Source organism: Ixodes scapularis, unplaced genomic scaffold (assembly GCF_016920785.2).
Source record: "Ixodes scapularis isolate PalLabHiFi unplaced genomic scaffold, ASM1692078v2 PGA_scaffold4__175_contigs__length_147842914, whole genome shotgun sequence".
NCBI classification, from domain to species: domain Eukaryota; kingdom Metazoa; phylum Arthropoda; class Arachnida; order Ixodida; family Ixodidae; genus Ixodes; species Ixodes scapularis.
The window spans coordinates 32,211,940-32,234,150 of NW_024609879.1; the positions used below are offsets into that span (position 1 = coordinate 32,211,940).

Here is a 22,211-nt window from a genome sequence, read left to right on the forward strand (position 1 = left end):
CGCCTCGTCACGGTCGAGCGAGGTTGACAAACCCATTCGCTCACAATCGCTCAAATGCAGCAAACCGAATCGGAGCTGCTTGCGGTTTTATCTACCAACGGTGATTTGAGCCACACATATAAAAACCTTCCATATCGCGCTTGTATTGGCTACGGCTGGGATAGATTGTTTGCCGATTCAATTTTAACTCAGCTGATATAGACATTATGCAGTTCCTTTCAACTCAGCTCCAAGCGTGGCCAAAGCTATGGGTGGCCGCGGCCAGTCAAACGCCGGCGATAGGACGCGACTGCGCCCACACTTCGTATATCACTCCGAGCGGATTATGCGCAGAGGTGCAGAGGAGTCGAAGAGAGACATTTCGTCTCCCACGGAACTATCGACGGCATCATCTGCTACATAATTAAACATGCCATTTCGCGTCATGGAATAAAACTCCGGTTCACTAAGGTGGCTGCTGGGCTTTGCGGAGGGCCGTCGCACTGCCGGGAGAGGAAGGCCGTGGCTGGAACACGGAAGTTGGTAAAGTTCGGTGACCAGACGGGTCTTCTCTGCCGCGGTGCCGTCCGGAGCCCACGGAAAAAGCGGGTTGAGAGAGCAGTTTGGGTGGACTACCGCCCTGTCTCCGATTTTTAACAAAGCAGCGCGCTCTCTCCACAAACGCATAACATCAACAAAAGCATACCGCGTCCCTCCGGTCGCACTGGAGTACGCGTCTCCTCGGCGCTCCACCGACACCGCATGACTTTGCCTCTCACCGCCGCCTTGACACCAGATTTTGACCCATTTTTCATCGAGGAGCGTTTCCCGCCGTCGGTGTGCCAACTTTTCGTCGATTTTCAAGCATCTGCTAGCTCCGATGTTCGTTGAACAACTGCGCGGTACGGCGCGGTTTGGGATTCATTACGAAGAAGGCTACCCATTCATTACGATCTCGCGCCTGACGCCCAAAACGTGCCTTTCTTCTTATCTTGCGTTGTCGGTGGAAATTAGGAAAAGAGAAAAACAAGGGTTGTCCAGCAACTTGGCGAGGAAAGCGTTGAGCATGAAGCCCACGATTCTGCCGTTCAGAACGCTAATGAAACCGAAAAAAAACGTATAGTAATCGCTTTAGAGTTGCCAGCAAGTAGACGTTTTTTGTCCAAGCACATTCATTGCTAATCTATAAAGAACGCGGAACGTAATTTATTTAATTTATTTTTCATAATTAGATCTTAGCAAGACACAACTGGCAAATTGTCCAATGTTTGAGCAGGAACAAAATATTTATAAAATTTTACTTTCGTGATCTGCTTCGTGATGCTTACGAACGCTCTTTTCCAAGTCGTGAACCGTCCCCCTGAAACGAAACATAGTACCTGCTTCGCACCGATGCCATTGGGAAAAGCCACCCTTGGTTGACTGTGTCGGTGCATTTAGGAGATTGTAACCAAGATCTGTTAAAAAAATGTACCTTTTTTTTATTATTTAGCTCGATATTCATGTTTCAGATATCGGCCTGAAGCACGTTTTGAAATATTTTAGCTGACGGCGTATTTAAACAAATCGGACGGTTTTGTATTGTGCTATAGATAAATTTACTGCCTGGCTTCATGCGTGATACAGAACACAAACAGAAAACAACAAAAAGAAAACACTAGGGGGCGCCTTGTGCTGCGGACTGCGTGGAGGAAGAGAGAGTTTCTACGGGCCTCAGCTAGCCTCCGAATCATTTTATTCATTCGGCGCGCCAGGTTCGCCGGGTAGATTTGAGAGTCCTTGGTGTTTTCGGATTCCTTTGAACTCGGGTAACCTCGCACGTGACATCCGGTAAGCAATTTTGTTTGAGTTGTTCCTGGTAAAGAATTTCATTTCTTATTTTCTTTAAGGATCTAGAAGGACCGTCCCGCTCCACATATTTTGCCAGCGCCAACTGGACTGTTCAACTCGGCTAAAAAATTCAATTCAGTATTCCTCCTTAAAAAAAAAACATATGCACACACGCGACCTCTATACTATACTGCAATATAAAAGAACACTTTAACATGCAGGTATTTTGTTTTAAATTAAGACCACAGATATCAGTATGATGTTTTGCCATTGTTGTATAAGATTTTTTATCCACTCAGACGGCACAAAAATGGCTACGTAATCTTCCACTTGTTTTTAAAAATGTTTCAATTATCAATTTTTTATTTTAGAAAAAATCTGGCACCCAACCTTGATGTTTTGAGCGTGTTTTATTTGAGGTATACGTGTATAGAATATCCAAGGTTGTGTGGAACTGTTTAAAATTGCGAAGTCTGCTGATAGAACTCCTCAATTTTCAGATGTTCTTTAAATTTGTTCTTTGTATGTTATTTTGAAAACTAAGCGGTATGAGTGTATCTTACTTAGTTTTTCTTCAGTAAACATAATAAGCAAATTGGGATGTTTCTTGTATTTGGCTTGGTGGAAGGTTATGTTAAAGCTGCCTAAATTCTAGCGGTGTCTGACCACTTGGTTCCAAGCGCAAACCTGGACACAAGAGTCCCATATTATTTTAGAGACTTTTTTCACATCGCTAGTCTGGTAATTACTTGTACTTAATGCAAATATAAAAAATACAAACAGAAATGCCTTTCAGGAGACTTGCATGTGATATTTTATAAGTTTAACTTTGATCGAATAAAAGATTGTGCCATTGAGTGGTTTGCAACGAAAGATGTTATTCCAGGTAGCACGTTAGAAAAACTATTAACTTGGTGCAAGCTGGGCATCCCTAGGGCATAACCTAAACCTAATACCATGTTTCCCCAATGCGCAAGTTAGCGCTTGAGTGCCTGTCTTTGGGGTTTCTACGAATTTTTTTTTGGCTGTACATATAAATCTCAAAATGGAAGGCTTGACTCAGAAATGCCACGTACAAACCAAAGAAGAGGTTGCAGAGCCCAAATCTGCCACCTTTTGTCAATTTAGGCCTAAAGTTGACGCGTGAAAATACAGAAACAGGAAGTGAAGCCTAACCTTGGCACTTGTTTCGCAATTTAGGCCCAAAGACGCCAGGTGACAGCCAACCACAGGCAGTGAAACCACACTTTGGCAGTATAACGGATTAGGGCCAAGATGCCGAGACCCTGGCAAAAGAAGGTTAAGCTTGGTTCTACCTGGGATTCCTTGTGCTTTCTAAAACCTTAATTTCCCAGACAAGCACCAAAGTTTGAATCAAGGAAACTGTGCCACCTACGACTACAAATCCTTTCACTTCATCTAATTGTATTCAGGCTTATCTAATTAAAAAAAAAAAAAAAAAAACATTCTGGTGTCTTTAGAAGTAGGAACCAAAATGATTGTTTTAGAAATGATTTGGATGCTATGGAACTCACAGCAGAATAAATACAACATTTTTCATTTGTATCAGAACGGTAGATTACAATAGTTTCTCGTGAAATTAGGGCAATAGTTCAAGAGAAGAGTAACCAAATATTAACACTTATTTAAGCTACCTGCATCTTGTGTACTTTCCGTATATATGCATTCAACCTGTCTCACTTTGCGGCGTTGCCCGTTCGCTCCTTGAAACTCTTTGTTCTCAGCAGAGCACGGTGATAGTAAAATATTAAATAAATCACGTTCATTACAACTATTATATAATTATATTTAGCAGAAATCCGCATCTGTCAATGTTATCTGTCATACCTGTTTATATTTCTAACTTTATTGTGACAAAAGCAGTACCTGGGACGAGCACTAGCAAGTTACCCCGTGGATAACTCTATGCTCGAATATGACTGCATCAGCTCATACTTGAAGGTAGAGATGAGCTGTTCTAATTAGTGTAGATTTTTTATTCATTTCCAGAACTACCTGTTTGTTAAACTCTTAGAAAACTGAATAGAAAATAAAAATAATAATTGGGTTCGAAATCTACAAAAAAAGACAGAACTCGTTTTCGCTATGAGCCGCAACTCTAAGCCTCCCTTTCGACCTTCAACAATATCTTTTCGCGCTATTCAACTTTTCTTCGGCCACTTCGCTTTACGCACACATATGTCGTCGCCCGCTGCACGGCTGCGTTATTTGCGAAGAAAAGAATCAGTCTCAAAAATAAAATCTACAACAAAGCCTGTAAGGTAATGCGTTCAGACAAAGACAGGACGAAGGCACGCACTACAGTGTATGTTTTCCAACCAAATATGGAATGTGTGGTCATAAACCGGAAATCGAAATGCTAGATGCTTGTCACGTTCTTGGAGTGACAACGGGGTGAAGATAAAGAAAAGGAGAAGGGCGAGCTGAAGGCAAGCGGAGGGCACGAGGTGTGTGTCTCGAGCGGGGACAAGCGAACGACTGTGGCGGACAGCGCTCCCGGCAGCCCAGGCTACGCTCCTGATAAACCCTGGCCTCGTCCCAGGAAAGGCAACCCCGTCGAGACGGAGTGACTCCCGCCTGCTCAGGCTACGCTCCTGAGAAATCGTGGCCCCATCCCAGGAAGGGCAACACCGTCGAACAGGAGCGGCATCCGATCTCTGACCACCATTCCTTGCTGCACTCCTAAGAAACCCTGGCCTCGCCCCAGCAACACCATCAAGTCTGACGGCCGGCCGGTTGCCGTTTGTGCCTCCCAAGCTTGCCGGGCTCAAGGATTTCACCCTGGAAACCGTGGCTCCGACACAAGCGAAAAAGGGTCGGCTTCGCATCCATCGTTACTCGGAAACTGTGATGAACTTCAGGTCCCGATAGAATCTGAACAGATTCTAGCGAATTCGTTCAGATTCGCTAGATAAGCTGGTCTTATTGAACGTTCTGTCTCGGCGGGTATCCAAACTTTCTGACGTTGGACATCTTACCTCGTATACGCAGGTCCTGGGCGACGTTAGGGGCCCAAGTGGTAAATGTCTCTTAATATTTGTTTACTTAGTGCAACACATTTGAAGCTTATGAACGCACCATGGTGAAGCACAAAAACTAAAAAAAAAAAAAAACATATGATGTTGCTAGCGAGAGGTTATGTTTATTTTTTTTTTCTTCTTTGGTAACACGCGAAAACAGAAACAGTCAAACAGACTACGACGAATGGAGCATTAAGCACGGCATGAAGTTCGTGCCTTCTAGAAAGGGGACAGTCTCTGATAACCCATTTTTCGGACACTCATACATCGGTCAATCTAGAGATACTTAAACATCAGACTTCGCGAACATCACAGTTTGGTAAAAGGTGAAGCATACTCCAATTTATCAAACCTTTGCAGTGACTGGGGCTGTGAACCACGGTTCAGAGACACAAATATATTGTACAGACACGAACTCCAGTTGTCTAGGGAGATAATTGAGTTCTACCTTATAGCAAAAAAGAAAACTACAACATCCGAAAGCAAACCATCTGTGAACATCAGGGACAGTATTTTTTTTGTCGTTATAGAACTTTTCCTTCAAAGAAACGAGAAAGAAGCGACCCTACAGTGAAAGAAAAAGAAGACCCTATACCCGCGTGTTTTTCAATTTAAGAAAGTTGATAGCCAGCGCCTTCTCCTGTGTGTAATTCTTTCCTTTGTGTGCGTGTGTGTTTTTCTCGCTGTTTTTCATCATCATGTCTCTATCTTCACAGTCGTTTACTTTTTATAGTTCGCGAATGAAACTTTAATAGTTGCGAATCACTAGCTTCAGAGGCTTAGAATTGTCCATGCCTGGCGATGGCTACTTATCTTGGCTTTTATAGCTCACCATAAAATATTACATATTGTCGTGGCGCAGAGCAGGATGTTTCAGACATGACTATAGGCGATTTTTATTTGGGAATGGCCATGGTATTAAATCAATGATTGGTTACTACTGCGATACGAGAAAAAAAAACGGATGCACTATAAGCAGGTGCGAGCGAACGTTACATGCTGTAGATCGAGTAACGCGTTGCCATTAAAAATTCCGTTTGATTCCCCGATCACGATAATAAGTGTCGAAAGTTACAAATGTGTCGAAAGACGAAAGACAAATATGATGTAAGACGGCACACTCACTGCTCTTGTTTATGCGGAAATAATGCGATGGCTAGACAGGCCCCATCGGCTTTTCTTGTCATCATTATACCGGTGCAAAGTTTAATTGATTTAACTTAGATGTATATTGTTCATATATTCAGAGCCATATATGAGTTACTTCCAAAACCTACTACTTTGTTTCCTGGCTCAAATTTGTTCTTGTCCTGTTTTCGGTGCTTTTAATTTTTTAAATAACTAGCTCAATTATCCACTTTACTGCAGTAAGCTCCGCCCATCGTGGTTCTGGAAAAATCCCCATGTGCGAGAAGGTCGACTTTCGCTTCCAGCAAGCTGCGTGACCAGAAAAAAACACACAGGCACCTGTGAACCTGAAAGTTACTGCATCGCACAACAGGGAAACCGACCTAGCGACTTTACCATGAGAGTGAACAAATGTAAGTCGTTCCTTTGAAGAATGTTTTGCACTTGAAAAATTTTGCTAATGACTAGTTTTTGCTTAACACAATTTGTAAATATATGTGTGAACTTCCAGTGTTGAATTAAATTCAATATTTAGAGTTTTTGCAATAGAAGGTGCGGAAAAAAAGGTCTTAAACAGCTGAACAGGTTTCCCGTACCGCGAAGTCTCAACCGCGGCGGCAGAGTGTTTAAGAACAATCGTTATAAATACAATAGAATAGCTTAACACTATCAAATATACAAAACTAGCTAAACAAACAAAAGAAATAAAAGAAAACGAAAGGACGTAGGTATTCTGAATAATATTTGGTTCGACATGAAGTAATAGTGCACTTGTATTAGCGCTTTATCTTTATGTAGGTTCCTTGGGGTGAATATGTTTAACAGCTATTGGAAAATTCTCTGACCCTCTAAAGGCCGTAATTGGTACGATACCGGTCACAAGCCAGAGTTCCCAGTGGTGCGTTTAATAACTTAAACTCTTGTTTTGCAATGACACCAGAAAAAAAATAGTTTCTATTTCCCTTACATTTTATCGCACATTTTGTGCATAATATAAGGTTATAAAATATATAAAATACTTGTGACATTTGATTTGTGAAACAAAGCTTTTGCGTGAAAATCATAGCCAACATTACACGTAACTTTGAAGGCTCCTCTTTAAAGAAGGTACATTTTCTGAAAGTTTCGTTTTGTGGTTATCCCTCACATTAAATGGCAATATTTCCTTTGAGCACAAAATAATGATTGGTACAAAAGGCACTTGATACTGGTGGAAGTACATGTCTAAATGCATAAACATTAAACCGATTACACTACTTAGCTCTCAATTCATAATTTGCGCCGAACAAGTGAGGTAAAGGAGGTGACGATAGAGCAAAGGGACGTCAGAACGCCGACTTCTTGTTTGAACAATGAGTGGCTAGAGCGAAAGCAAGCAGCTCTGTCTCCACTGCACTCATCGAACGCTTTAGAACGTGGAACGCCGTCTTTGTGCGGTTCGCTTTCGCCTGCGAACGTGTTCAATGAGTGCAGTGGAGGCAAAGGCATACGTTGACTCCACTACACTCGTCGAACGAGTTAAAACACAGAACGCAGAAGTCTTGTGTTCGGCTCTCGCATTCAAAATCCGTTCTACTTGCGCAGTGGAGACAGATGCAGCTAGCTTTATGTCTAGCAACGAATCTTTCAAACAAGAGCTTGGCGCCTTGACGTTTCCGCACGCTCTCGTCTCCTTCTAGCCCTTAAGTCCAGCGCGCGTAGACATGACTTTCTCACGACACGTCTTTGAAAAAAATGCACTCCCAATTTTTTAATCATTTTAGTAACCTCAATTAGAGATCAATACATATTAATAGTAGCAAGAATTTCAAAAATATTTTTTTAAAGTTTAAGGCAAGAAGTTATTTTTTATGTTGGTTTTTAGAAGGCGTTTTGTTAGCCCAGGATATAAACTAAATTAGTATGTTATTTGCTATTGTGGCTAGTTAATTACCAGTTCATGCAGATTTAAAAATTCTTGTCATCAGCGTGAATGGAAAAGTTTGCTTCGTTGCTAATATTTACTACGTCATTGATACATATATTCTTAAAAAATTGGCCTAAAGTGCGTCATGAGCATCGGATGCCAAATATATTAAACGGGACGAATACGAATAAGGTTTACATATTTGTTTTGGTGACTTAAGCAGCTCTTTAGTGTGGAGAGTGCCAAGTGTAAGACTGCCTCTGACGCCATATATTTCATGTTTCTGCAAAAGTAGTTGATGGTGCCCGAGTGGACGAATTCGTCTTAGCTCGGAGCGTGGAGCGAAAGCGTTCGCTGCAGGACCTCCTCGGCTCGATTCCCATGCCCTACCCTATTAGATATGGGTGAGCGTCCTGCCGGCACGCGTTCTTGTAATCACTGCTGCGTGGTACTCGTTAAAGACGTCAGGTTATCGGTTGTGTTGCACTCGTTAAATGTTTCTTCTACAGCTAAGAGACAAGCCATCCGTGGAGGAGTACTTACTTAGAGGATGTCTAAACATAAACGAAACGTAATTTTCGAAGTAGGTTATGATTCAGGTAATCGAATGTATTTATGAAAGCAACATATATTCCAGGAACCGAATTGTTATGCTTACAATTGTCCAGTATAGGTTTTTGAGCAAGTAATGGTAACTCAGTAGATCGATTGTTTTTATAAACAATATTGTGTTATAGTAAAAATGATATTTGTTTATGTAAAATTATAACTCGACTTTTGATAATGGTTTCAGGTCTCTTTGAAAAGATTGAAAAAATACGTATGTGTCTCTAATTTTCCAAGTCGTTTGGTAGCCATTTGTATGTAAAACTGTTACATTAGCCGTTTGGATTCTCCGAGAAAATATCGCAGTTTCTAAGCAAAGATGAAAGATATGCACAAGGCAAGAATATATGATGTCGAGGCCATGCTTGACTGGTATAATCTGAATTGCCTCGGGGTCACAACCTTTTTTCTTTCTTGCTTTAAGAACTACAGAGGCAACTTCATCTTCAGGAGGCGGGCTCAAGAAAATTGTGCTCTGGTTCAGTTAGATTTTGCTTTCAAACATTAGTTCTATGCTGCTCTACTACTAGGTTTAAAAGAAGTAACTAAAAAGTATTTTGAAAAAAAAAATCAGGTAATTCAATTCAAGTCATGTCGATAGGGTGGACTGTACGTTGAGGCTGTACTCATGAGTTATGCGGTTTGCACATAATATTGATGCGGTAAGACGCCGTAGTAAAGAGAAACTAAAACCACACCGTTTCCTTGCATTTTTACCAAAACAATTTCTCTAGGGTTTGAAGAACTAAATAACTTTATATAATTTACACCGTTTTTCTTAAATAGCTTCTTGTAATGGGGACATTCGCTTTGTTTTTCCAGCAACTTTTCGAAAATCTCTGGGTTTCAAATTGTTTTTTTTTTCTTCGAAATCTGAAGGGAAAATGTTTTTCATGAAGAATTTTTAAATGTATTCATGAATAGATCAAATATTTGTTTTAGCTAGTTTTGATTAGTACGATATTGTGGCAGCTTTTTCGCAATGCTATGATATGTAAACAGAATTGTAGCTAAGTTATCACAGATGTCACAACAAATGATTACACCAGACTTCTTTTTCGTCTCAGGATATAAACTTTATACCAATCTGCCTCTTGTCCTGCCGTTTAAATTAACCAGCGCTATTTGCGCTCTCATTTAAGGTTGTAGTGATATTCATGTGATGTGTTAAAAAGCAATGACTCATCGCTTTTTAATTTTTCAATCACACTGCAAAAAGATTAGAACAAATTGTCGGCTACGAGTTTCAAGATCATCCATTCGGACATCTGTTTTTTTTTTTTGTTTTTTTTTTTCTCACTACTTTAAGATAAGCTGTCAGTTGTTTCTCAAAATTTCTCCTGCTTGGTTTCGCTGTTTTAGGGAGGCATAGTAACACTGATCGTGCCGACTGTTATTGTTTCAACGATACACTGTATTTTTTTTATCTGCTTGTCTTTCGGAGGACCTGCGTACGAGTTCGATGTCACCAGACAACAGTAGTAGGCATTGTAGATGCAAAAATTCCTTCCATTAAAGAACAATTAGTGCTTGTGGCACGACAAGAATGCTGGTGTTTGTCAAGTGCACGTGCAATTAAAACAGACCGTTGGGTTGAGCCGACAGGACAAGACACACTCTACAGGGTGTTTTAAATAGCGGCCAGGCTCTTTAATTCGACCGAGAAAATCGGTTTCTTAACCTATCGGGCTACGATTTTGTGGAGCGTTGCCCACGGGTGGTGCATTTTGTTTTCTATAAAATTTTCAAAGAGTAAGCTCACCGGAGGAAAGAGTGAAACTAGAAAAATGCCCAAATTTACGTGAAAAGCAGCGAAAGCCACTGTTTTTCAAACAATAGGGCACCATTTGGCACTGCGGACAAGAGATGGCGCAAGCGGTTGCGACGCCATTTGCCGCCAACGAACGAGGACACGGCGCCGAGAGCCGGCGTCAAATAGCAGACGATAGTTTCGACTCAAAAGCGGATCGAGCTTTTTCATTGTCAGTTGCCAATACATAATCTTATCAGCGTTTAATAAAGCACATTAAATGGACATATAATCGATTAAAAAGTGGTTTGTCGGGTTATTTTGACGGTTTTGTTTCGGGGTACTTATGTGGTCTGCTTTGCATCACGATAAAGCGTATGCTGCGACTGCGTCTTCCCGAGTTCTCGCCACGTGCGGATCGCGCGCCGCTTTTGAGTAGAAAAGGTCGCCTGCTAAGGACGCCGGCTCTCGGCGCCGTATGCTCGTTCGTTGGCAGCAGTTATCGTCACGACCGATTGCGCCATCTCTTGTCTCCTGTGACACACTGCGCCCTACTGTTTGAAGACCGGTGGCTTCGCTGCATTTACATAGGAGTTAAAAGTTCTTTATTTTTTACTTTTCCCTCAGATAAGTCCGCTCTTTACATCTTTTATATAAAAAAGTGCACCACCAGTGGGCAACGCTGCACACTTCGGACCTCGATAACTTAATAAACCGACTGTTGCGGCCTATTTAAAAAGCCTGGCTGCTATTTGAGGCACCCTGTAGAAAGGTAGCAAGTGTAACGGGTTCTAGCCAGCAGACGAATAAATAAAACTGGATGAGCGCATGCATGGATTTCTGCCGGCTGCGAGACACGGAGGCTGTGGTCCATGGTCCGGATCATATCACGTGACAGCACAGATTGAAAAACGCTGGTCGCGGGTAGGTTTTAGAACGCCAAGGGTACAAAACTCTTACCCTGGAGTAAGATCTAGTAAATTTTGGAACACGGCCGGAGTGGTAGTGACAAGAGTCGTCCTATATTGATCGAGGGAGTTTGGTTATTGCTTTCGCGATAGCGAGCAACGATATGTTAGGGCTGTCTAGGGTGAATTAAACCTGTTCAAGTACAGTCGTCTCTATCCAATTATGATGCTAAGGCAATGCCGCGTACTATTATTCCTCTTTAGCCGTGTCTTTTATATTTGCATTCTGTTACCAAACTACGTAATAATGCATAGGGCGTGAAGTTAAACATAACTTTAAGTACTTCTACTAATCGTTCAAGTTCTTAGATTTGCCACACAGGTTTGGTTTCATTACCATTATTCACAGTAATTTTTGGGGATGGAAACGTTCATGCTTATTGTCTGTTATTATTTTCATATTTCTGCGACCGAGTTTTTTTTTTTTTTTAGACGTAATAGCATTAACGCCAGTTAAGATCTGCTTTGCAATGTTGGGACTTCACTTCCTGTGCTACATTCACACTATAGCCTTCACCGCAAGCTTTTATACACCAAACAAAAAATTACTGCGCGTTCACCTCATGATTTGACTAAATTTGTCCACATCTGCATGCTGGAGTTGATCACTGTCTATTGAACGTATGTGACTAGTGGAAGGTTAATTCATTTTGTGTGTCGGAATGAAGTGGAGTCTTCTACTTACTTACTTGCGTAGCTTTATTATTTTAAAGTCAATATCTCGCCTTAAAGAAGACGGACTAACAAGGGTCTAGAACGATGGCTAAGTAAACATAAACCTCACATTCATACCTAATCTTGCAGTGGCAGGAGAATCTAAGTATTCAGAGGTGCATAGTTTCTATCAAGACGAAGTAATTTTCATCACTGGCGCCACTGGATTCCTCGGAAAGGTGCGTACATCTACTCCCATGACTTAGCTTGTGGGAGCCACTGGTTTCCCTCCCTCGAGAAGGCGTAAGCCGAGGCCGTTCCGGGCGAAGCCGGCTGACTTCGAGCCCGGTCGCTCCGTATCGTGTCGGAGAGACTACGCCACCATGCTGGCTTACTCTCTCGCACTCCTCCGCGCGTCTCCTCCGATTTCGGGGGAACAGCGATATCGCGCGAGGGAGAGTCGGGCCTACCCTCCGAGTGGACGGCCGTGTGGTCAGGGAGTCCTGGATTGGACTCCGGGCAATGGGTCGAGTCACGGCGCGAGCTCGCCCGACCGGCGATGACTCCGCTCGCAATTACCCCTTTGGCTCTCAGGTCCGCGGGCGATGCGGGCACACTGTGCCCGCGGCGGCTCGCTTGACCGCAGTGTCTCGTTGGGGACCCCTGGTACTCAATAAACGCTGCTGGATACCGGGATCATCGTTGTTGGCATGGCGTCGGCCGAACCCGGCGCGGCGACCGCCCTCGCTGGTAGCCGTCGGCCGCGCGGTGGGACGGGCATCGGATTTCCCCATTGAGCACCGGACCGGTCCCCGGACGTGAAAGGTGCGTAACCCTCCCTCCTTTAATTTACCACAAAATGGCGCCCCACGTTGGCCGCCATTTTGTGGGAACTAAAAAGGAGGGAGGATCACGCACCTTTACGTCCGGAGATCGGTCCGGTGCTCAAAGGGGGAAATCCGCTGCCCGTCCCACCGCGCGGCCGACGGCTACCAGCGAGGGCGGTCGCCGCGCCGGGTTCGGCCAACGCCATGCCAACAACGATGATCCCGGTATCCAGCAGCGTTTATTGAGTACCAGGGGTCCCCAACAAGACACTGCGGTCAAGCGAGCCGTGGACACCGTGTGCCCGCATCGCCCGCCGACCTGAGAGCCGAACGGGTAATTGCGAGCGGAGTCATCGCCGGTCGGGCGAGCTCACGCCGCTACCCGTCGTTGCAGGAGTTCGGGGCCAGGGCTCTCGGCAGACGGACGTCCACAGGTTGTGGGGACGCCGACTGTCAGAGCCAGGGGAATCGCTAGTGTGGAGTCATCGCCGGTCGGGCGAGCTCGCGCCGTGACTCGACCCATTGCCCGGAGTCCAATCCAGGACTCCCTGACCACACGGCCGTCCACTCGGAGGGTAGGCCCGACTCTCCCTCGCGTGATATCGCTGTTCCCCCGAAATCGGGGGAGACGCGCGCAGGAGTGCGAGAGAGTAAGCCAGCATGGTGGCGTAATCTCTCCAACACGATACGGAGCGACCGGGCTCGAAGTCAGCCGGCTTCGCCCGGAACGGCCTCGGCTTACGCCTTCTCGGGGGAGGGAAACCAGTGGCTCCCACAATCTGTACGCATAAAAAATATGTTATTTTAGCTGGTTACCTTTGTTAGGGAAAATACCTTGAGTGTGACATTTAGCGCAAAGAAATAAATGCAACAGGGTTATTAGATAGTGTTTTTTTATATTTTAACTTATTCGCACTCAACTAAACCATGTTTTATTACAAAATAATCATCCAAGGCTCCAAGAGTGAACGCTGAAATTATTACTTGACGTCCTCGTTTAAATTAAGTTGCGTTTATTGTCTTCCACTAAATTCGTGGCTGCAGAGTACGGCACCTTATTATTAAAAGCACTATAGCGTGTGGGTTTTACTCAATACTCTTTCAGATCGTGTAAAAATCATACATCTAGTCACAAATAAAATTTGATGTGGCGAGACACGACTTTAGGGTGAAAGCCAGTAAATCCCTTCAAGTGCGTGGTGTAAACACTTGATCTTAAACCGTTCCATTACTGTAAACTGTAAATTAATAGCTTTGTTTTACAAGTGTTTTTTCAGTGATGTTTTTTTTTTCGTAAATAAATTGCCTCATGCTTGTTTTGTCCTGTTTTAAAACGTGTTGGTGTATACGTTAACCTTCCACATTACGCGAGTTATACACCGTATTTTCCGGCCTCTAGTCCCCCACCAGACATGTTTAGTAGCCGAAATATTACGTGTTACGCTCTATCTACAAGTGCGGACCATGCGAGGATTTCTGTTTTCATGGTTGTTCATTAAGACGAGATGTAACAAATTTTGTCAAGTGTACATTTTTTTTTAAATTACAATCTCTGATGACGCAATATTTCCTCAGTGCTAGAAAGAATACATCTAACGTGTGCTCTGTATAACAATGGGTTTAAGTAAAAAGTTTGCAGCAGGTGCGAATATGCCCATAGCGCAATTTATGAACCGGATTCGGACTCTCAATGACAAATCATTTTTCTAACTGTCGTACTGTTGTGTACGTTTGAGTTGTGAATTAGGTGGAACGAGAACAAACTAAGATCACATTTATCCTGCTGTAACTAATCTGTCATGTACCAGACCGAAAGTGAGAGCAGATTGTGCAGCGTTTTGTTTCATTCTTGCAGCAAAGCGAGCACCACATGGTGCTAGTATCCAACTCGGTCTATAAAATACCTAAGATTTATATTGCATAGAATTTTCGCTGTCAGTAATACCACCGAAAATCCAATCTATGAAAGGGGATTTTTGTTAGTGCGTTTAGAGGATGCTTACAGTTTTTTATCACATCACGATCAAGTTCAAAAGAAACAATAAAATACTCGAAGAAAGTGGCGAGGCTTAAAGTATACTAACTGCAGTAGCACCTGTATTTCAAAAAGTTTCCCGTGTTACGGTTAAATATTAATTTACATTTCGACTCTCCAACGTAATGTTTCCTCTAACTTACGTGATATTTTTCTTTGAATAATGGCCTCCATTTTATATCTTTATTGTGGTAAAAATCTAGTAGGATTCTGTATTACTTTTGTAAATGGTTCTTTCCAGGCACTTCTTGAAAAATTGCTGCGATCATGCCCAGGCATCAGGCGAATTTACATATTGATTCGCCCGAAAAAGAATGCGAGTCCAACAGGAAGGCTGGAAGCTCTTTTAAAGTCAGAGGTGAGGAATATAACTATCTGGAATCAGTACGTGTTTTCTAAACTTACGCGACGGTAATTTTTTTTTTGGGGGGGGAGGGGGTTTGAAACACGGTTTAATTAGTCGCTGGATTGTACAGCTTCAATAAATAACCACATATCCGTCGCCGATAAAAAAAAATTGTTTTCATAGTATTCTGGAACGTGGGATGTTGAAGTATTTGTTATATCATGAGAAAAATATTCTTTTACTCGTGCCCAATATAGTTTGCCAATAAAGGTTGCTATCGTCCCCTCCTAATATATACAGTAAACGAGTTTGGCCTCAAATTATTAAGCGAGGGCAAGCTAATATGTTCTACGTTTATATATAATGTGTTTTCATTTTAGTAATGACAGATACGATATAAAAGAGCCGTAAAAGCTTGACTAATGCGGTCTGTGTGGGTGATCTATACGGCCAATGGGACATATTATAGGGTCTAACCGTTATCGGTAAAATAACTAACTAGATTGTGTTAATTAGGAAAGATGAACATATAATTTCAAGTCCCAATTTACAAAAACGTCATCGAAAACCAGTAAAATAGTTATCTTGAGATTCGAAACGTGTGGGAAGCACTGTAGTTTGCTAAAGTTACCACTTATTCAACAGGTGCAAAGCTGGAGGACAGAAGAGACGAATAACGAAAAAGGAAAAAAAACAGTCGGCGTTTTTTTTTTCGTACCGGTAGCCTCGCGTCTGTTAACCGACAGGTAACTTAAAATCTTTATAATTTTGACAGATTTAGTAGTTTTTGAATACGCGTACCATGCTTGTAATTTGATTGAATTCGTATTTTTATTCTAACTTAAAAGTACATTAGCCTATCGCAACGGCTTTCCGCTTTTATTATTCCCTGGCTGTATAGCTCACCTATACACCAACTAAACTCTTTTACGCCACGCCGTGGTGGCGGCGCGTCGGGCGCACTTCCTGTCTAGGGTTTTGGGCGGAAGTCACGATGCGAGACTTGCATTCTTGTGTTGTTTTTGAAAGAAACGAGACAAGACCTGCCTTCTCGTTCAAGCTCCGCGACTGGGGCTCTACCAAAAGAGTCAGGAAAGGTTTGAATACCAGCTTTCATGCGTTTCTTGCCAACTCGGTTCGTCCAAAAACAAAAATAAGTGCCGTAAAAAAAAAAAAAAAAGAAACAGACGCCGTTGGACCACGATTGCATGTGTGGAAAGCAATTTGGGTTAAGTTCACGGAGAATTATTGTGGTCAGATATATTTTTTTTCTTCCAACGTGATGGCTAGAAACCCTCCAAGTTGTCTGGACCACCCGCGGACTACGTTCAGTGCGTTTTTAAGTTCAAACGGCCGCTTGATCGTTCGAACTGCCGTCTGCTCTTTCAAAGATCTATGCTTTTGCCGTCTGCTCGTTGGAACGACAGCGGGCCGTAAGCCAAAAGTTGACCATGTATTTTCGATATGAAGTAAGCGCAGGCCTCTAAAGACTTATAAGTTTCACTGTTGTTGAGGTAAGTAGGCTAGGCGTAATCAGTAGATACAACGATGCGTTGATCAATGTTACCAGTGGCCATCACCGACTTATGTCTGATTCACTTTGTCCGATTCTGCTAGCAATTTTCAGTAATGATGCCGAGCATCGCAGCTACCGTCCACGATTTTGCAGCCCAAACTACGTCGCGACTGAAAATAGCGAGCAAAATATCATCATGCTTTGAGCGTCTACTCTGCGGCGTTGAAATGTAGTTTCTCCGGTACTGCGAACGTGTCTTCATGCGCCACACTAGGATATTTTCTCCCGTTTTTGTTCCTTTCAATATTTGTTAGGGATATTTCGGGTGGAATACCAGCCTTGCTAATACTGTTGGCAGATGCGTTAGCTGTCGAGAAAAAGGAAACGTTTGCGGACTTGAAATTGTTCAACTCCTTGTTCAAAAATTAATTTTGACTCTTTTATATATCCAGTGAAGATGGTAATTGAGTATGTAAAAAAAACATATTATCGTATGTAAAATAAAGGTTGCTAAGGTTGAAACCTGGGCGAGTTGGTGTGACATACTTAAAAGGTTAAAACAGCGGAAAATACAACGGACAGGGTAAAGAAGGACACAAACAGAGCGCTGACTCGCAACTAAATTTTTATTGAACTCAACGGTGCAATATAAACGCACAATTGAGAACAAAAAGAAGAAAATCAGCCTGGAAAACACCCAAAAGCAAAAGCACAAAAACGAAGCATCACCTCAAAAAAGATTTTCCCTTAGCCTGCCGTCAACGACAGGCTAAGGGAACATGCCTACAACGTCTCTTCAACGGTTTCCGGTCACCTCGGCATGCATTGCCGTGACTGCAGATGCCAGCCTCAGTTCCAACTGTGCCACCGGTACCAGCTGACACGAGAAATTTTGGAGGCTCCAGAAACAGACAGATTGGGAGTCATGTGTGTCAGCAGGCCTTCTGTTGCATTATCTAGGAAGGAGATTGATTTTCTGGCAACTTGATTAGCTTGGTTTATCTTTTTTGAGGTGATGCTTCGTTTTTGTGCTTTTGCTTTTGTGTGTTTTCCAAGCTGATTTTCTCCTTTTTGTTCTCAATTGTGCGTATATATTGCACCGTTGAGTTCAATAAAAATTTAGTTGCGAGTCAGCGCTCTGTTTGTGTCCTTCTTTACCCTGTCCGTTGTTTTTTGCGCTGTTTTAACCTTTTAAGTAAAATAGAGCTTTTGCGTTTTTATTATTGTTTTGAAAACGGTAGCATTATTTCTCCTTGTAGCATTTAAGGACGACCATTGCATCAGACCTTGAACAGAAATGACCTCTTATTCAAATAGTTGGCAAAAAGTAGAAGTTTTTTTTTTTTTTGCTATTGAGTTTTTTCTATTGAGGCGAAACCATTCTTATGCAAAACTTTAGACCATCGAAAGTTACATTATAGAAGCACAATTTGGGATCCCCAAAAAGGTTGTTGCGTTTGAGAGATGGAAGAAGATGAAAACAGGGGATTTATGTTTAGTATGCCTGTCCCACAAAATTTTTTTTTGTATTTATACGGGTTCGTTAACCTTAAAACATTCAATTAAATAAGTAGCCAAAGATTTATCTAACTAACGGCAAATATAAAGCCTGCCAAAAACATATAAGTAGAAAAAAAATATGAATTTTTTGCCCAAAAGAATTATTAATTGAAATAGACTACTACCTGACGTAGCGAACGTCACTAGGTTTCAAGAGTTTTGTTTCGTTCCATTGTGGAAAGGGTGAACTGCCTGTAATTCCTTTGAATGTTCCACGCTCGAAATGAATTGTTTCTAAAAGGGAGAGAATAAATAACCAACATACAAAATGCTGGTGTTATGAAAAATCTTGAACTGTTAGAATTATAGCAATGATTTGCGGTCTTCTTGACAAAAAGCGACGTTTAAATACACAAGTTCAAAACCCCACGTTTCACTGCAACAATCTGGATCTCGGCACTTGGATCAGATAAACCGATGGTTTTTTCTAATCAACACGGTTTTGAAAGAAACAGTATTGGAACGCCCAGCTCTTTGAATTTGTTCATGATTGGCATGTGATACTCACGCGAAAACTAAGACGGATATATTTTTGTTATTTTGCAAGGCATCTAATAGGGTACCTCATGAACGATTAAATTTAAACCTTTCTCCAATCCAAATTGACCCATCAATAGCAAATTGAACTTCGGCCTTCCTCACCGACATAGCTCAATCCATAATTACTAAAAGTGCAGTTTCCTCCCGGGTACACGTGACTTCTCGAGTACCCCAGGGGTGCGTCCACGGATCACTACTTTTTAGAGCGCAACTCTTAGGCGCCCGTTTCCGGCGTGAGCGGCGTCGGCGTAACTGGGAGGTCACGTGACCCCAGTGACGTCATGGGACCCCGTGAGGTCACGTCACTTGACCTCCGTGAGGTCACGAGTGTCGCGTGACGTCACGAGGGTCACGTGACCTCACGGTTACGCTGATGGCGACGGCGACGCCGCTCGGAGGGAAGAGGAGCAGGCAGGTGAGGAGGTGAGAAGGAGGGAGGAGCGGTATACCCTACCCTCAGTACTCTTTCCACCTGCTCCTCAAGAGCTACGCTCTGATTCGGCCTTACAGGGAGTTGTAAGCGGCTTTCATTTTTGTATTTATTATTAACCTGCAATCAAACATTCAGTCAACGATTAGACTCCTTGCTGACAATTGTGCGGTTTTGAGAGAAATTTTATTTCCAGCAAATACCTCATCTTTTTTTAAATCAGCTTAATAAAATCAGCGAATGGTGTGCTATTAAACTTGAGGAAGAAAACGAGAAAACGTTTTCTTCAAGTTTAATTATCCATACCAACCCGCTCGTTCTGTCCTTGGTGTGCTAAGTGGCCAATAAAAATCAACTCGAGTAAAGGCTGTGGATGACCAGTTACATATAAAAAAAACATAACCTTTCTGTTACTTCTTTTTTAACCAAGTAAATTCATATATAACATTATATAAGTTGTTAGGAGTTAATTTCACAAAGTGTGTACTGGAATGAAAGTGAATAAAGCATCCCGCAAGCTAGATTTGTTTATACTAAACATTAATTCCCCTATCCACGAAACTAAACTTCATTATTATAAGTCAATTATCCTTCCAAAACTCAAATATTCCAGCATGATATGGAATTTACACGAAAACAGTCTAGCCCTAAAATTAGAAGCTTTACAAAGCTAGGCCGCTTGTTTCATCTGCCGAGAGTACGCGTCCCTGACAAGTGTCCTATAGTTGAAAAAAAACCTGGATCAAACCTCTTTAGGAAATCGACGTAAGATTTCTCATTTATGCTTTTCCATCAAATTTACTCCAACGAATCGTTTTTTCGGACATCTGCTTGCCTACCTGAGCGGTTCATAGCTCCCTGGCTTGACCACACTTGCGAAGTTGAACCAATTAAATCACGTACTAACTTTTTCATGTTTTCCCCACAATCATTATATATATAGTATTAGAACAGCCTCGCCGCACACGTAGTGACTAAACCCGATCCTGTGTTATTTAAGAAAAGCAATTTAGATTGAATTAGTTAATTTCTTCTTCTAACGTCAATCACCAAAACTTGGCCATCATATTTCTTCTCTTACACTGTGCGTATCGTAGTATTGCTTGATCTATGGAGTATCTGTATATTCATTTTGAAGTTTCGGGTTTACTAGTATTTGGATGCACTACTAAAACGACACACTACTGAAAAAACAAGAAGCAAACAGTTTATACAAAAATTAGCCAGTGATCGCTGGTTAACTTTTGTATAAACTGTTCGCTTGTTTTTTGTCTTTATAGGTCACTATTGTCACCATTCCTTCCTTTTTTCTTCCCCCTCATGAAATGCCACATTGGATGCCTTTGAGGCAAATAAATGAAATAAAATAATATTTGGGCAATTATGTTATTTAATAAAGTTTGAAAAACGCCAAATGTACCAAGATAATACAATATCAACTTGACACAAATTGCTCTTGGAAGCTTCTTTTTTTACCTTGTAACTCTAGGCATTTCTAAACTCTAAATATTTCGAAATCAGTGAGCTTTTTGTACGTCCATAGGACACCGGACACCGGACCTAGTAAAGCGTTCTATTGGAATCTTTTTGTTTGGTCTCCTAAGCAAAACTATGTTCTAACAAAATTTAAAAAAAAAAAATCATAACTGCGCACAACGGCTTAAGCAATTTGATGAGTGAAGAAATTTTTTTTTGGAAATATCAGCAGCTGCGTGAGTACTGGAGTTTATACGTGTTCGGATTCTTACCGCACATGGAAAAAATTAGATTTACACCCCCCTCCCCCCCGGTCCTCGAAAAGAAAACAGAAAAAAAAAATCTGGATTTTGTAATTGCCTCTATTTTTTGGCAATCGTACCAAAACATTTTTTGATGGAAGAAAGCGAAATATTTTTAATTCTTTGCTGTGGCAAGTTCACTATGCACTCGGCTGATAAGCGTACTTCGAAATGGGGCTTGTGTGTGCGTGCGCGTTTAAGGACTCGTTCACACAGTTGCATTTGACCGCATTTGACCACGTTCGGACTGGTTGTGTCATGCTGTTGCTATGGCGACTCTTAGGACGAGTCAATGGGGAGGCGCTGCAACGCAGCGCAATTTTGAAAATCAGCGCGAATAACACACGGACAAGAAGGAGAAAACACACAGGACGAGTCGACGCAGCTGCGTCAATGAGCCTTAATTCTTGCCTTATCTCCCATTTCAGTGCTTCAAGCGGTTGCATGAACAATATCCAGAGAGTTTGAACAAGGTTGTGGGTGTGGAAGGTAAGCTCACAGACGAAAAATTGGGCTTGAAATCCAATGACTACAAACGCCTCGCTTCAGAGGTGTCCATTGTCTTTCACTGCGCGGCAACTCTCAGATTCAACGACACCTTGAGGTAGGTGAGCCGAGTCAATTTTCTTTTTAATAAGCGTGCAAGCCAACAACTCGCGTTCCTAGTATCTATAACGGCGGGTGAAAAGCGTCTTTGATTGGCGCGTTTAGAGTCCATTACAGGCATACATCGAAAGTCGTCCTGTAGGGCCAACAAATGACGTACCTGATGCCAACGTGTCTTATTGTCGGACGCCGCGATCCTGGCGGTTGCAGCAAGAAGTGTTTGGCGGAAAGTTGGAGCGAACGCGAGTGTCGCTGTCCTCGTAGAGTCTCACTTCGTGGCGTGTCACGCTCCCGTTGAATGCTAAGCTGAAGAGAATTTTGTAGCAAAACAGGCGTCTGCCGCGTCAACCACCGAAATCGTAACACCACAAGGCTCGCGGCCGGTGAAATCATGACACCTGTATTACGCCATCGGGCGAAATTCAAGGGACACGTTTTTAGAACGCGGTAAACATACCAGTCCGAGACGCGTCCCACGCCCCGTAGTATTATTATCTCACATAATCTTTTTTATTTAGGCAATAACGTTTTGTGTGAAATGCCGCGGAAAAGCACTTTAAGAAACAATTCTGAAGGTTGCACCACCTTAAAGGGCCTTTATGAAAGTTAATTTGCCGCACTTTCCAAAGGGACACGCTGCACCTCTGCTGAACACTAGCGCCTTGTATGGTGAACTCTGCCGGACGCTAGCGCCTTGTATAATGAACTCCG

The 22,211-nt window shown here is 42.4% G+C and overlaps 1 long non-coding RNA gene across 1 annotated transcript; it reads left to right on the forward strand.

Annotated features, from left to right (window-relative positions):
* Positions 1–1,727: 1,727 nt before the first annotated feature.
* On the forward strand, positions 1,728–21,419 carry LOC115329873. The gene is made up of 4 exons (XR_005717651.1): positions 1,728–1,809; positions 6,219–6,391; positions 14,966–15,082; positions 21,323–21,419. It is a non-coding gene; the product is annotated as an uncharacterized LOC115329873 (long non-coding RNA).
* Positions 21,420–22,211: the final 792 nt, after the last annotated feature.